Source organism: Heloderma suspectum, chromosome 3 (assembly GCF_057233095.1).
Source record: "Heloderma suspectum isolate Gila_16-S chromosome 3, 16-S_ref, whole genome shotgun sequence".
Lineage (NCBI taxonomy): Eukaryota > Metazoa > Chordata > Lepidosauria > Squamata > Helodermatidae > Heloderma > Heloderma suspectum.
Genome location: NC_139460.1, coordinates 182,033,446 through 182,050,768, shown reverse-complemented (window position 1 = coordinate 182,050,768; position 17,323 = coordinate 182,033,446). Strand labels below are relative to the sequence as shown.

Sequence of the window (17,323 nt, the reverse complement as noted above, 5' to 3'; positions counted from 1 at the left end):
GCCCTGTTTTTACTGACTATATAGAGCTTCTCCATCTTTGGCTGCAAAGGACATAATCAATCTGATTTCGATATTGACCATCTGGTGATGTCCATGTGTAGAGTTGTCTCTTGTGCTGTTGGAAAAGAGTGTTTGCTATGATCAGCGTATTCTATTGGCAAAACTCTATTAGCCTTTGTCCTGCTTCATTTTGTACACCAAGGCCATGCTTGCCTGTTATCCCAGTGATTTCTTGACTTCCTACTTTAGCATTCCAATCCCCTATGATGAAGAGGACATCTTTTTTTGGTGTTAGTTCTACAAGGTGTTGTAGGTCTTCATAGAACCAATCAGCCTCAGCTTCTTCGGCCTCAGTGGTTGGGGCATAGACTTGAATTACTGTGATGTTGAATGGTTTGCCTTGGATTCGTACTGAGATCATTCTATCTGTTTCTCATCTATATAAAAGCCCAGGGAGCTGTCATCCAGGGATTTCTGGCAGTATCGTCATTATGCTGATGTTTGTCATAAGTTAGCCAATGACACTCAGCTCTATCGCTCCATTCCATCTGAATCAGAAGAGGCTGTGCAGGTTCTGGACAGGTGCCTGGAGGCAGTGATGGGCTTGATGAGGGCCAAAACATTGAAGCTGAATCCTGACAAGACAGAGGTGCTGGTTCTTGGTCATAGAGACAGCGTCTTCTGGATAGGGTTGTACTCCCCCTGAAGGAACAAGTTTGTAGTCTGGGTGGTCCTCCTCAATTCAACGTTGTCACTAGGGACACAGGTGACTGCAGTGGTGAGGAATGCTTATGCCCAACTCCAGTTGGTATGCCAGCTATGGCCATTCCTGGATCTGACTTCAGCGATCCAGCATGGCTCTTCTTATGGTCTTATGCTCTTAAAATGTCACAATTGGTTTACTGCAATGCATTCTATGTGGGGCTACCCTTGAAGATCATCCGGAAGCTGCAGATGGTGCAGAATGTGGCTGCCAGCGTGTTAAGTGGGGTAGCTAAGGGGGATTGCATGACAAGCAATCCTTAAGGCGCTACACCGGCTGCCTGTGAGCTACCAGGCACAATTCAAGGTACTATGAACAAAGCTCTAAATGACTTAGGACATAAATACTTAAAAGAGTACCTCCCCCAATACTGATCAAATCATGCTTTAAGATTGGCCAGAACCCATATAGCTAACCAGCGGAAAAGGAAAATCTGGAACATAATTATGAATGAAATCACCAGGTACAAACTGCTATGTGAAGGAAAGATACAATCAAGACTTAAAAACAACAATACTGGACACCATTTATTCAGTACTGGAATCAGTGGTGCCACTAAGTAATTTTAGACTCTGGACTTCATGGTCTTACTGGGGTCCCCTTTAGACGGCCATGTGTATTATGTCAGTTGTGAAGCACATAGGTAACATTTCTCTTCCCCCACCCAACATCTCATGCTTTACAACTGCTTCAACATTCCTGACATGTTGGAATGTATGCCAGTAATAATGATAACAACAACAACTCTGGGCATGCGCAGTTTTGCACTCTAAGCTAATTTAAATCATGCCACCATCATGGGGGGCAGGGGGCTGCAATCCCAAGGCCCAGCTCTAGCTGCACCACTGACTGGAACAGATACAGGTCAAATGAATTAGCAACTCTAGACATTCTTAATATTTTGTTTATATTTAGAGTAAAAATACAGAATATGTAGAATTTGAAATATATAATAAAAAAGAAGTGGTATGATTTATCAGAATAATGCTGTACCAAACTAAAACGAACCTAGAATGAAATAAAGGTATGTTTAGTACGTTGATGGAATATGATGTATACTGAAGGTGCTTACATATTTTGTAGCTTTGTATATTTATAATAGAAAAATATTAAAAGGTAACTGGACATTTGCACTATTCTTTCATGCCTCTTCAATTATGGCTGGTTCTCCATTCCTGTGAGGGCGAGTTTTTCCCCTTCTTTCCATGCAGCCATAAATGGGATAGAGAAATTTTGACATAGTTCTCCCTTCTGTGGAACCCATTACGGAAAGCATTTCATGAATCTTCCAGTCTAAGGACCAATCCTGGAAATTACATGCAAGGCCTCCAACTGTATGTATGGGGTGGGGGGATTGTGGAGCCTGTGTAGAAGTGAATACCCCTGCAGCCTAGTCAACTTAAGCCTATGCACACTTCCGTGAGAGCCCCATTAAACCCATTGTCCGTTGGGGATAGAAACAGATACTGATGAAATTCCTGCCTGTGGGACAGTATAGGGCATCCTTCCCCAACCTGGTGCCCTCCAGATGTGTTGGACTACAACCACGCCGGATGGGGATTGTGGGAGTTGTGGTCCAACACATCTGGAGGGCACCAGGTTGGGGAAGGCTGGTATAGAACTAATTTGTAGGGTGGGGTTCAGGCTGCACAAACCCAGATGCGGGGGCCAAGCAACGGCACGCGCAGCAGTGCAGCGCGCTCCCCCCCTCCTGTTTTATCCCATCCGCGCACGCCCGTTTCCTGCTTCTGCTCAGCACGGAAAAGCGAACGGGCCCGGCGGACCGTGGTCGGCCTCCTCGCCAGCTAGCTGAGCTCCCCCCTTCTCCGGCCGGTAACGCAGCGGCCGAGGCTTCCAGAGGCATGCTAATGAGGTGGGAGGCGGCGACGCCCATTGGCCGCCTGCTCGCGTCTCGGCGGAGTGGCGAAGGGAGGCTTTTCTCGTCGCCAGAAGCAAAACAGAGCGAGCGGCGTTGCGGCGTGGTGGAGCAACCGGGGGTGGTTTTGTCCAGCAAGTAAGCGAGCGAGGAACGAGAACACCGCCGCCCGCACAAGGTAAAAGAAAGGAACCTTTCCTTTGGGGTCTAGGGCAAGTTGTCACGGTCGATGTTTGCGTAGCCCCTGCAAGAAAAGAACCCGCTCCTCATGAGAGGCGAGCCGACGTCTTCCGGGGGCCTGTGTGCGCGCGCGCTTGTTGCGAGGGCCGGGCTCTGTAGCCTTCGCCTCTGTAGTCCAGAAGAGAGGCGAACCGTTGGATAAGGGTTGTTGAATAGATCGCAAATAATAGGAAGCCCAGCGCCTTAAGAACTCTCACGCACAGAAGTATTGCTAATCGCAAAGCATAAGCGAAGGTTTTAATAACGTAATTACGCACCGTTCGTAATCTGCACAGCCAGGATATTTGTGTGTGACGAGGCTGTTCTTAGTAAGCGTAGCCTTCACATCATTGATCTTGGCCACCCCGTCGCACATTCTCTTGCTTGGTGGTGGTGGTGGGGATCTCGATTCCAAAGAAATCTGCGGATGGAGTCCATTTTAAGTGTCCCTCGCACGGATTGCGACCTTGAAATAGGATGCAGAGCGCTGGGGTGGGAAGATTCAAAGATAATCGTGCAGTTGATGGAGGAAAGACTGTGCATTGTTTCAAGGGGTACAGACGGAATACATTGCATCTGTTGCTAGGAGTAGTAAAGTATCGTTTTCTGTGCTCCGAGAGATCCAGGAAACAGGGTTTATTGCGATCTGCTGTAGTAGCTGTTCATCCTTGCGTGCAGAGAATGAAATTTCTAAGGGCTCTGGGAAAGATCACTTGCACAAGCCCCATTAAAATGAATGGGAGCTGTGCAAAATGCTGTAAGTCTATAACGTATTGGTGCCTGCACACATACTTGCAGCTAAGTGTGCAAGAAGAATGCGCTTTGGGAAACCATAGAATGGCATATTTTGTTGAACCAACTTTGGAGAAAATAGAATCATCAGTGGCTGATAAAATGCATTTTTAAAACAGGATGTGTTTTTTCCCCCTGGGTGTTGACTAATCAAAGGTCACTTGAGGAATTGCTTCCCAGGAATTGCTGTGGTTTGGGCTTGATTTACATGCAGAAATAAAAATACCTGTTTGTTTTTAAATTAGCAGTCCACATTAGATATTTCTTTTTGCTGAAGAACAATGTTGTTGAATTCACACAAGCTTATTTACATCTCAGAGTACAGAATAAAACCTGTATTTATGGTCTGCTATTAGCATTTACATTCTGGGTCCCACTGCAGTCTTGAGGATGGGCAAAAACCTGCCAATCTGAAGCTGCTGTTAGCAAGAAGACCCCCACTTATTTATTAGTTTACTAGGATAAAAAAGAAAAGGCTCTCCAGGCTTGTTGTACATATTCCATTTCAGCCAAAGACTGTACATATATCAGTAAACCTTATGTTTGATTTTAGAAACAGTAAGGGCTTCCACAGATAATATATTTGCAGAGTCCTCTTTTTGTTGTGGGCAATATATACTCTAGGTTGCATTCCTATCACTGGCAAATTGGCTTTTCGTGGAGATTCTTAATTAAATCTGAAATTCCTCTCCCCCCCCCCCCCCCCCGTGATGTGACCTTTTGGATCACTGGCATCTATTGGAGAACTCTCCATTAGAGAACTATGTGCCATTATAGGATTCTACTGTTCATCCTTGTACCATGCCTGCACACTTTTTGACTTGTTTTAAAACGGTTTATATTAAAATATGCATACTGTGATCTGGCCAACTCTTTGGACTTTTCTGTTTCTTCCTTGTTTCTTGGCTGGCTGGAGCATGCTGGGCCTTTTCTCAGTCTAAAGATGCATAGGATTACACCCTTAGCCTGATAAAGAGTTCTGGAGAACTCAAAAGCTTGCACAGTTTTGTGGAACACTGGTTGGATCTAAAAAAAAGTTATTGCCTAACTGTAGGTTGAAAAAAACATATCTGAGCAGAAAGCTGGAATTCTAGGGGTCTTCTCAGGTGTCTAAAGCCAGCTAGCTGGCCATCCTAGCACAGAGGTGGGAACAGCAGCCCCTGCTGTGTCCCAGGGGGAACTAGGCCCTAGGGCCTAGCAGGTGGGAAAATGTGCTGTGCAAGATGCTGTGCAAGATGCACAAGTGCCAGGGCAGGAGGCACCATTCCTCTCTGGAACTCCTGTCTCATTCAGGCCATTGCTGGGTTCTTTTCTCATGCAGCACAGATGTGGTAGAGGATGTGTGTATGTCTGTGGCAGCTGCGCTCTCTCCCTCAAGCAAGTGGCTTGCATGGACAGAATGCAAGAGTGGCTAGTATGGCAACAGGAGCAAGTCAGAACATTACCTTTGAATTCAGTGATGAACCCAGATGGCTTTCTGAGGTCTCAGGGGAATTTCCTGTAACTTTAGCTGGGAGTTCTGGCAGGGCCCTGGTCTCCAACCAGAATGAGGAGGTGGCCTGGGCTATCAGTATAATTACTTTCAAACATTATTGACCAAATCACAATGGTGATGGAGGTTTCTGGAAAAATTACTTGAAAATTTAGGGTAACTCGCATCATAAAATTTTCAGTTTGCCTCATGCCCTAGAGCAGGGGTGTTGAATCTCATTCAGCCCGAGGGTCAAATTCCATTTTAGAGACGCTCTTGGGGGCCGCATTCCAGGGGCAGGTGGGGTCAAAGGCAAAAGGAGTGGTCCCAAGCCCACCCAAAATACCAGCATATTTTAATTTTAATTTAGCTAAAATCTCTTACTGTCAGTAACTAAGCCCTAGGAGAGGCATTTCAACCTTTTAGAATGAGGAAAACACTGCACAAGAGCTGGGAAACCCCCAAATAATCAGTAGTCAGGAGGACAGGGGTGGGGCGAGGGGGCTTGGCCATTTGGGGACCCTAGAGGGCTGGATTTAGTTCTTCACCCCTGCTGTTTGAATTTAACATGTTTATTTTACTTGTATTTCATGAAGAAGAAAGCTATAAAAAAAGTATCCCATGTTATTTTTTTGTCCCAATACACTACATGTATTTGACACAAAGTATTTGAGGGGGGAAATTAAGGTACACTTAATGTGATTTCAGTGTTATATTATGTAGAAATTGTACTGGAATACTTGTAAAACTTTAAAGACAATAGCATGTACATCCCTTATATTATCCATGTTTAAAGAGAAAACCCCCCCAAAGGTACTGAAAACTGTTGACACACAAATAAGTTTTAGGAACCCAAAGAACTGTGTGATATGCTGACAACCACTTATCTATTTCAGCTTGTAGAATCATTAAAAACCAGTGCAATACCTAATAATTCCTGATCAGTTCATCGTCTTTATTCCCCATCCCCACCCCCTGCTTACAAATCAATTACATATATCTATTCTCTCACATATTTGCTAGGGATAATCACCTGAAGAACATTAATTACAATTTTGAAATTGCCAAGCTTGCCTAATATTGTATTTGCGATTGGCTTCCATTCTTTGTTACTAATGAACTTAGGAAATGGAAAATTTTCCACAGAAAAATAAAGCACTGGAAAATTTTCCACAGAAAAATTTCCATCCCACATCACTGATTATCGTAGAGTTATCTCAGCTTCTTGGTATTCTGAGGAACTAAGGGTAATGAAATGATTGGGTCGACGATAGAACACAGATGGTGGAAAACTCGCGAGCACTATCAAACACAGGTAAGAATCTATTTTCAGACTTATCCTATGGTGCTGATGGTTATGAAGAAATGTTTCTTCTTTGCCACCATTGCCTCCACACATTGTCAGCCAGTTGAGCTATTTAAGGTGGTTAATGGTCTCCTTTGTAGAAGAGATCAGGGGGTGGTGTTTTCAAAGGCTCACAGTGACCAGTTTGCATCACATATTGTGGATAAAATTGCTGCTGTCTGCATCAACTTGGACGCCATTGTTTTACCAGTATCACAGATGGATGGAGTAAGATACCATCTGGTTAACAGATCTTTTTAGCTTGTGCAACCCAAGGATGTTGACAAACTGCTTTGAGTTTTCAGGCCCTGTTGCCATACATCCTTGTTCAGACAGACATGCATGTACTGTGTATAATGACCAACCCAGGTCTACGGAGCCCTTTAACCAGAAATGTGGTGTGCACACAGCAGATATATGCACCATGCTTTTACTAAAATGGGAATAGCTGCCTCTAAATTGGGGAAAGTAGCTCAAACAGTCATTTGAAGTCCAAAAGCATAGACTTTAGTTTTACATATGCTGGATTAGTAAACCCACCTCCTAGCACGTGGGCCAATATATTAGTTCTAATAGTCCTAACTAGAAAAGATAGATAGAGATTGAGGAAATAAGCATTTGCCAAATAAGGAGGGGAAGGTGATGTTAGGGAAATGGCAGAGCAGGGAATTAGAACACTGTATGACCATGGAAGCTTGGGTGGCAGTGGTTGAAACGGATGCAGAGGCAGAAATTGATAGAATTAGGAGAAAGGGGAAAGTAATAGTGTAGGAGTGGCTATGATTACTTGACTTTGGAAGAAGGGGAACTCACAGGAATTCATTTCCCAGTTGTTTGGAAAAAGTAAAAAAAATGCTCTGGGCACAGACTACTGTCAGGTTTCTTAGTGTTAGTTGGAAATTCAAAAAAGGGGTGTTGGGCTCAAGCTATGTAAGTGTCAGGTTTCCCAATCCCCCCAGTGCACACACTCAGGCAATCTGACACTGGACATCCAAATCAGTGAGATTTCTTTATTGCAGGGAATCCCACAGCAAAAGCTTGTTACACTCTTCAGAGATCATATAGCTGATAGTTAGTAGCTATAGGCTTTATGTAATTCCAGAACAGTCCAAAGCTAAATACCACTACCGTGACTGAGATCTTCATCAACGTGGTTTCTCCGTTGCCATCTCCATGGTTCTGAACACAAGAGAAGGGACTCTGAATTCCTGGGTACCTAACCCAGACAATCCTTTCATGGGGTTCCAACCCCGAACATGGAAAGGGAATGATTCCTGGAATGAACTCGTCAGGCAGTCAAGGGATAACTTCTTGAAAGGCCTTAACAACTCACACCAATAGAGAGTCCAACTTTGAATCTTTTGTTGATAACTCCAGGCTACATGGTCAAGGCTCATCAAGATCAAGGGAAGGGCATACCCACACATGCAAGGAGTTCCAGGCCACTGCTTTCACATTGGCACTCCACACAGCATAAGTTCTGGCAGAGGGAAGTCCAAAAGTCGTAGATCAAATCCAGCCTGCTGTACACTGAGCTGACTACAAACACAGACACACAATCCACAGCAACAAGAGTTCAAGTCTATGACAAGCCTCACAGTACTTTTCATGGCAAGTCCTTAACAATCCAGAGTTGCAGTCCATGTGCAGAGTGCCTCCAAAAGCCCAGACGATGATGGATCCAAACAGAAGGCTTTGGGCAATGAAGATGAGATGTTCCTAGCAAGGGCTCTTTGCCTTTTCATCAGCTTAAAGGGGAAGGTGTGACTGTAAGACACCCCCTCCAGATCCCTTTAGCCTTTCAACAAGGCCCCTGTCTGAGCAGGCTGTCACTGCTCAGCCCTCCAGCAGTGACGCTTCAACCTGGGCAACCCTTCTGCAAACCCCACCCCACCTCTGTCAGGTTCTCACGGACAGCTTCCAGCCTCCCTGACCGCCAAGGCCAGAACAGCAAGTGGACAGGGAGTTGGGTGACTCCCCCTGGCTCTGCTCTGAGAACACTGACAGAGATAAGCTCACACAGACTCTTACATTCCAGAAACTGAATAGGCCCAAGCCCTTCCAGACTACTTCTAATCAAATCCTGGCTATAACCTACAAAGCCCACTGCAGTAGTGAAGCTGAGCCATGACAGTAAGGCACACTTGAAGACTAAATTATCAAGAAACAGCTGGATGGCTTTGATATATCCGAATGTTGGACTTCTGATAATTTGGCCACTACCATCATGATGGAGAGACTGAAAGGAGGCTAAGTCATTAGGGACCTTGGAAAAATTGTTTCTGGTTAAAAATAGTTTTAGATGGAAAGCCTTTCCAGGGGGCTTCTCCTTAGAGTTCCAAATACAATTCAGAGATTGAGCATTCAGCTTGAGACATTTTGGTCACTGCTTTCCCAATACTTTAGGCTCCCTTGGACTCAAAGCTGACAACTCACATGGAGAGTGCCTGTGTGGCCTCACAGGTCAAACTGCTCCTGCCCATATGGAACCCAATCCTAAAAGGTGGCATTCAAATAATTAAATAAGTACAATTCCAGGACAGATTTGGCTTTTGTCAAAGACATAAACTGCTACTATACAGTACTCTGTGAGTCTGCTGGGGTTAATTAGAAGGCCCAGGACAGAATGGCTGGCAATGCTTTTGCGTTTCAGTATGGCCATCGAGGAAGTGCTGGTCCTAGAATTTGGGTGCTTTGCATAGGGGCCTATGTACACTCACCAGCATCCAATTCTTATATCTTCTGGACACTTCCCTCTCTCTGTCCTCTGGTACAGGCCAGCCATTGTTTTGATAAGTTTTGGAGAAATGTGTTGTGGAAGCCACTGATAAACTATACAGGACTACATAGAACAGACACTGGGGTGACTAGGGACAGGGCTCAGATTTAGGCCAAACCACACATGATAGCAGGAGATCTATGATACGTTTTCCTGTGATTTTTTTTAAGAGCTAAATGCAGGCATGGCGGAACCTGATTCAGATGGTGGCTGAAGCACTGGTCCAGCAAAGGTTTAATGCTCTGGTCTCCAACATGGTGCCCGTGGGCCCTGGTGAACCCACAGGCCCCTGTCTTGGCACCCACCAGGCTTCCTGCCCCTCCTCACTTTTATTTTATTTCTTAGGATTATTAAAAATTATTTTTGTTTTAACTGGGAGGGTGGCATGGATGCTACAAAGCAAAGTGTTGCTCTCCAGTACAATCTTTATTTGGGTTCAAAAGAGGGCTTTTGTGTTTTGAGCTCAGACCCCAGCTCTGCCTTGTGCTTATGTTCTTGGACAAGTTATTTTTCTTTTAGTCTCACCAGTTTGCTTTCTGGGAAATTAGTGTTTTGTGACCAGCTATGCCCACTGTGGCAGCCATTTTCTGAGAGTGCCCATTATACTGTTTCAAAACTCCAAATGTGCCCACCCTGGGGACCCCCGGTTTAATGGCTACACCATTTTCCCAGTCCAAATGGTCTCCTTCCCTGGAGTTGCTATTTGCCATGTGGGACAGAACATGCAGGTACAATGGTACCTGTATGTTAGCTATTGTTCATTCCTTTGGGAACAAGTAGACCAGAGATTAATTTGCTCCTAGAACTTCAGTTTATTTAGCATCAAATCTTTCTTTGGGTATATTTAATTTTCTGCTGAATACCATAGAATATTTTATATTTTCTAGTGTATGATACTTGATATTTGACAGTATTTGATAACAGACAAACCATGGCATTTAGCCTTTGGCAGTATCCAATAGAGTGATTTCATATTGGATGCCTACCAATACAATTGAGGGGGGCTAATAAACAAAATACTCAACTTTTCGACATAACATTTCATACTCAAATAGGAATTCAAACTTCCGGATTTGAAATTCCATGTTCATAATGTGAGTGGAGAAATTGGAGGTTTTCATTGAGGTCCTTGACCTGTAATGTATCCTCAAAAGAATTCATAAGCCTGTTTTGGTAGAATATTAATTCCAAAGGGAGAACTTGAGAAAAATTATAGCATTCATTGAAATACATTTTGTGATGAATAAAACGGCTACAAACTGCACTCCAGAAGTGTGTTTTTGATAAGACAGTTTTGAACTGCACTGTCTCCTGACAGAACTACAAAATCTTGGTAAGTTAAAAGTGTCACACTGATATGGCAGCCTATTTTGTCAACTGGAAGTTGTTTTGTTTGGCATTTTTTTGCTTCTAAAAGATCTGCACTCTTCCATCCTCAAAGAGAGTATCCCAGGGAAAATTAATTATTAAAAAGGTCTGTTTAATATTTAATAATTGTTTTTCAATACTGCTTTAAAAGTACTTATATGGGGATTCTCCTTTTCGAATATCGATACGACAGCTGGGGGAAGTGACATGTCTTAATGAACAACCTGACTCTCATACAGCTCTATCCCTAACCACCTAAAGCCAAGTGAATCATTTTTAAAATCCTTGCTGCATTTCTGGAAGGCACCTGAACAAGCTTGGCCAAAGGCCAAACTATCTATGATGCTAAACATATCACTTGAAATTCTGGTGGTGATGTGTTTGCTGTTAACAGCAGGTGTGTATGTGGTGGGCTGATAGTGTTAGGACTGCAGTGAAGAGAGAGGTTTTTGCAAACCTTTCCTTCCCCACTGAGGTTCCAAAAAAAATTGCTCCCCACCCCCAAAGCTGCTATTAATCCATGAAGTAGTTACTAGCCTATTGGCAACAATTGGAGCTTCCTTTCTGGCTAATAGGAGCTTAAAGGAGGGTGGGGGCATTGCATCAGGACTGTGTCAGGAGAGGAAAGAGTTAACCGTCTTACCCATCTGCTATAGTCCCAGTCCTGATCTGGCCCCTGCACATCTACTACCATAAATGGCCCCCCATTTATGGAATGATTTCCCTGACAAGGCCTGCCTGGCGTCAACATTGTCATCTTTTTGGTGCCGGGATAAAACTGCCCTCTTCTCTCAGGCATTTGGCAGCATATAATGAATGAGTCTTTTGATCAGGTCCTGGAAGGTCTCTGACTGATGGTTTTAAACTGTTTTAGATATATATTGCTGTCGTGTTTGCTATCTGTTTTATGTCTTTACACGAATGGTTTTATACTTTATATAATGTATTTTACTGGTTTTTAATTTTTGTGAACCGCTGAGAGAACTGTGGCTATGGGGCCATATAGAAATATCATCAATGAAATGAAACAGTAAAAAAATGAAACCAAACCAAACCACCACAACAGCTTCAAGTTTATTTATTTATTGTATTTCTATACCACCTCATAGCCGAAGCTCTCTGGGCAGTTCAAACAAAAGTTCAGACATTAAAAAGTTTAGCATCATGTCTAGTTTCACCCCAGGCAGCTATGAAAATTCTGTTCGACAGCTGAGGGGATGCCTCTCTTGTGTCATTGTAGTTTAAAATGGTGCATGAATAATAAACCTAAGAGGATGCTCTCTGTCAGTCTTTGAAATAGTGATAGAACACCATTCACCATATTGTGAATCAGTCTCAGAAGGCAATGGGAAGCAAGTGCAAATATTCAATAACACTTGAATATGCTTCCATGCTGCTCCAGCTGTAGCTTAATTTGTTCACTGCCTGAGCAGCCCAGGTTTGTTTTTTGTTTTTTTAAATAAGAGCTTCTTAATTCATCAAGGTAGAGTGCAGTACAGTAGTATGTCGTTACAAAAGACTTCTGTATACCCGGGGAGTATGCAGAAAGTGTTTATTTTTCTGTGGCACCCTTTCATTGCCAAACTAATAGGCACTGGGACACCGAAGTTCAGTATTAGCATCATCATAATTTCTTTTGTGTCATGCTTAAATGAAACTATATCTTTCAGGCTGCAATCCTACATACTTAACTGGGATAAGCCCCACTGAACTCAGTGGAACCAACTTTTGAGTAGACATGTATAGGATTGCACCGTCAGTATCTTTAAAGGGGTACCTATACTGATGTTTTGGTAACTAGTTAAAAGCTAGATGGCTAATGTTTTATTTGATTAGCCTACATTAGGAATTCAGGCTGTATGACTCCAAGTACTAGATTACTCAATATAGGGCTAGTTCATATTGTACAAAGTATATATGTATGTCATGTATGTATGTGGGGCTGCCCTTGAAGTTGGTTCAGAAGCTGCAGCTAATGGAAAATGCAGCGGGTAGGATGCTTAGTGGAACATTCTGCTGTGCACATACTACATCTGTGCTGAAAGAATTGCATTGGATACCTATTCACTACTGAACCATGTTCAGGGGTTTGTTGCTGACTTGTAAGACCCTGAACAGCTTGGGGTTAGGCTTCTGAGAAAATTCCTCCTTCCTTATAGACCGTTCTGAGGTTGTCAGAGGGGGCCTTTCTACTTGTGCTGCATTTAGCAGAGATACATCTTATGGTGACTCAAAGGAGGGACTTCTCCATCATGGCCCGCATATTGTGCAATGACCTCTCCTTAGAGATTCGATGGGCATCTCTATTGCAGGTATTCTACCAGTTAGTAAAAACATACCTCATACATTTCTAGACACTGATTTTTACTACTGGCTTGATGGAATCTTGGATATTTGTTGTATATTTTCCTTTGGTTTTTTGTATTGGTTTTATCTTGTAAACCACCTTATTTTTTATGATGAAAGGCAGTCTATAAATAATATTAATAAATAATGTATAATGTCATACATGCCATGGTGGGCATATACTACATTGCATGTTTAGTATTACTACATTAGGGATTGTTTGTTTATTTTTTTAATTTGATTTGTACCCCACCTTTCTACCAAGAAAAGTGACACTCATGGCGGCTCATTGTTTGAAACACTTATCACAGATGTGGCCCTTGTGTTGGGAACAAAGCAGTTGATTTGGCTATGAATAAACAATTGTTTATCATATACTTAAAGGTGGTATGTATGATATGGAATTGATCAGTTGCAGAATGTGGCATTCTTTAATATTTAAAGGACTCTTTTAATCTCCCGTCCTTAAAATATTAAGGCAAACATTTTTATAGTGGTTAAACATTTAAGGGCCTTGTTTGCATAAAAGCCTGTCAAATATATCTTTGGCTGGATTATCTGTATGAATTGCTTCTTTGCTGTGGGTTATAATTCTAACTGCTCAACCATGGAGTCACAGTAGCCTGTTCAGTCACTGACTAATGATGGCCATGTGGCAGGATTTGAAGAAGGACACAAAACAGTGAAAGATTAAGCATCAGTTACCTTTGAGCAGGCACAGCCCTAGTCTGATATTTGGACATCTTTCAAAGGGGCAAGGTCTGTACCTATTTGTAGTGCTTATGATAGGTCCATTCCTTAAACCAAGCCAGGATTTCTGAACGTCCTGGATTAAGCACAGGCAATCCACTTGAGGACTTATCCTAGGCTGGCAAGGCTAGCCTGCCAGTCTGCCTGTAGCTCTATGTAAGGAAGGAACACTCAAATAAACTACTGATCTCTTAAGTGTTCTGTGAAACCAGATTCTTACATCCAAGGGTCTCAAGCCTCTGGACACAACAGTGGCGACGAAAGTGGAAAAGAACCCCCAAATAGAGGAAGAAAAGAAAAAGACAGAAACTAAGAGCTTTTCATACAATCAGGTATTTTGTTTCCTATGCTTTAAAAAAATCAAATAGAATACAGACATATCTAAGACAATTGAGCAGGTTCCCCCAAATGATCGTAGTCTGTTTTAAAAAAGGAGGGGTGAAAAAAAGAGAAAGTCAGCTTATTCACCCCAACTGGTGACAGAACCACCACAAGAGCTGCTTAGAAAAGGGGTTGGGGGCCATTTTGCTAGCACACAACAAGCTGGATTTCCTCTCAGCTGAAATATTTGCTTTTCTCCCCATGAAACTTCCATACTAAGCTACCCAGTCTTTTCAAGAACAGAAGCCATCTTATAAATTGGATAAGCACAGTCCTGCATGAAGAAGGGTGGCAGTAGCCATTTTGTTTCTTGTCCAGAAACAGAAAAACAAAAGCTTCAGTCAGAAATAAGCCTTTAGTCTTCCTGATTCTTCACAATTTTGCCAACTTGTGACCCTGCTTTCAACATGTTCCCAGCCTTTACTGAATTTCCTATACATAAATCTCACTGTGCATTGGAGCCTAGATGGGAACTTAGCCTTGAACATATAGAAAATGTGTTTCTTGCAATGAAAAAATATGACTCTATCTCCAAACAGGTAATGTTACTACATTGGCAGGCAGTGAAATACCCTAAAACATTACCTGACACTGGAGATAGTGATGATTATGGAAAAGCAAAGGGAGCACTTTATCAAGTACTTTAAACCATACAAAAACATGGACTTCAAACAGTGTATGTTTTGGCAAGGACGCCAAAAGGAAGACGAGAATACTGATAAAAGTCATACCTGTTTACATAATCTTGCATGTTCATGTGAATTTGCCAACACAGATCACGAGATAAGGGCACAAATAACACAAGGATGTTCTTCAGCCAAACATCTGAGGCAAATTTTATGCGAACCCCAGATGACCCTCACCAAAATATTGCACATTGCTTGAGCAAATGAAATGTCAAGCACATGCTCAGCTAATAGAGCAAGGAAGGCATTCTGTACAAATAGAAACTGCACATGCACTCCAGAAGCATTTTAACAGGAATCAGTGAACACAGCTTCAAAGTGGCACTGGCAATCAGTTTCCCAAAGCCCAGCAAATATCCAGGAAGACAGCACAGGTAACCTGCTACAACTGTGGAGGATCCTATCCTCACAGAGGCAGTTGCCCTGACGGAGGTACAATTTGCCACAATTGTGAAAAAGAAACCACTATGCAAGTGTTTGCAGTTCAGCGCAGCTTACGCCAAGCATTCACAACCAAGGCCAAAACCAAAAAAATGCTCCTCAGGCTGACCCTTCAGAAGGAGACAACACATATGTTTACACAGTGTACTGTGCCCAAACAAGTGTTTCCAAACAGAATTGTCTGCCATGTTGCCACAGTTTCATACCAGGAGACACAAGGCTCAAGTTTTAATTGACACTGGTGCATCTGTGAATGTGATGGCTCAGTGTGTATATGATGCATTCCCTCAGAAACCATCACTTCAGAACACAGCAGTAAAGATGTATGCCTATGGCACTCCAGAACCATTATCATTGTGTGGCAAGTTCCGAGCCAGCTTTGCCTCCAGGGGCATATTTGTTATAAGGCCACTGTATGTGGTGGCCTATGGAAGTGATACTGAGTTACAAGACAGCTAGTGCTTTAGGACTGATTCAAGTAATTCAAGAAATACATCTTGACAGACTGACTCAAAGCTTCCAAACTCATGAAGAAATGTTTCAATGAACTGAAAAGATAAAAAGAAAGCAAGTAAAACCACATTGATGGAAGTGTTTAGCCAGTGGCATTACCACATAGACATATTCCTTTCCACATCAGAAAACTAGTTGAAGAAGAACTAACACATCTGTAACAGCTTGACATTATTGAGCGAGTAGAAGGCCCTACTCCATGGAGTGGACCATTCCAATAGTAGTGGTCCAAAAGCCTATGCAACCAGGCAAAATCTGGATTTGTATGGACATCTGCCTACCCAATCAAGCCATCAAGTGAGAAATAGAGACATTACTCCCGCTGTGGGTGATATCATTGCAGATTTGAATGGGGCAAACATTTTTTCCAGACTTGACCTTACAGCTGGTTACCACCAGTTGGAGCTTCATTCAGAATCCAGGTACATAACCTTTTCAGCTCATGTTGGCCTTTGCTGCTACAAGTGCCTCAGTTTTGACATTTCTTCAGCTGCAGAGAATATGTCAGAATACCATCCGCAAAGATCTAGCTCAACTCCCAGGAGTTCTTTTAATAAGTGATGATATCCTGGTCTTTGGTACCACATCAGAAGAGCATGATATTCAACTTGAAGCAGTCCTAAAATGACTGCATGAGGAGAACCATACATTAAACCAAAGCAAATGTGAGTTCAAAAAACCTACTTTAGAATTCTTTGGATATGTCTTCTCCAAAGATGGTATTTCAGTGGATCCAAAAAAAGTAATGGCTATACATAATGCTGCTGTACCTACTAATTTCTACTGAAGTTTGCAGCCAGCTAGGCCTTGCAAACAATTGTGGCTGATTTGTACCAAGATTAGCCACAATCTCACATAAAAAGATCAAAGATGCGAATGGTCAGAAAAACACCAAACTGCTTTTGCTGAGTTAAAGAAGACACTTGCAAGTGATGTAGTCATGTCATACTTCGATCCAGGCAAGAAGATGGAACTTGTGGTCGATGCCACCCCTGTTGGCCTGGGAGCTGTTCTCACATAAGTTAAGATGGCCACATTTCTATCATTGTGTATGCCAGAGAAGCTCTTTCACCTACATTCTCAGACAGAGAGGAAAGCTCTTGCAGTAGTCTGGGCATGCTCTTGTTTTCATTTATACTTACTTGGGTGCCTGTTCACAGTTATAACTGATCACAAGCTTCTTGAGCCCATGTTTAACAATCCATTCTTTCAGTCACCCGTTCATATTGAGCAATGGATGCTCAAACTGCACGGCTACAACTACAGAGTTATCTATTGACCAGGTAAAGACAAAAGAACTGACTATTTTTCCAGGCATTCCATATTTAAAACAGCTGCCAGTCATGCAGCTTCAGATGAAGCAGAGACACATGTCAACTTTCTTGTCTCCCAAGGTGTTCCTAAAGCTCTTTCTCTACAGGAAATGGAGACTGCTACACAAGCGGACATGTGTATACAGACAATCATCCAGACTGTTTGCAATGGCCAGTGGAAAGATCTCCTGAATAATCTAGCACATCTGATTTAGGAAGCACAAGCAGCCATCCAATCATTTGCTAACATAAAAGGTGAAGTTACCATCGCAGGGTATGA

The 17,323-nt window shown here is 42.7% G+C and overlaps 1 protein-coding gene across 2 annotated transcripts in view; it reads left to right on the top strand.

Moving 5' to 3' along the window:
- The first annotated feature begins 2,722 nt into the window (after positions 1–2,722).
- Positions 2,723–17,323, top strand: part of SORBS1 (sorbin and SH3 domain containing 1) — a 328,324-nt gene continuing 313,723 nt past the window's right edge. For both annotated transcript variants that reach the window (XM_084845126.1, XM_084845127.1), the window contains exon 1: positions 2,723–2,817. The gene's annotated coding sequence lies outside the window, so the exon portion shown is untranslated. The remainder of the gene's footprint in view (positions 2,818–17,323) is intronic.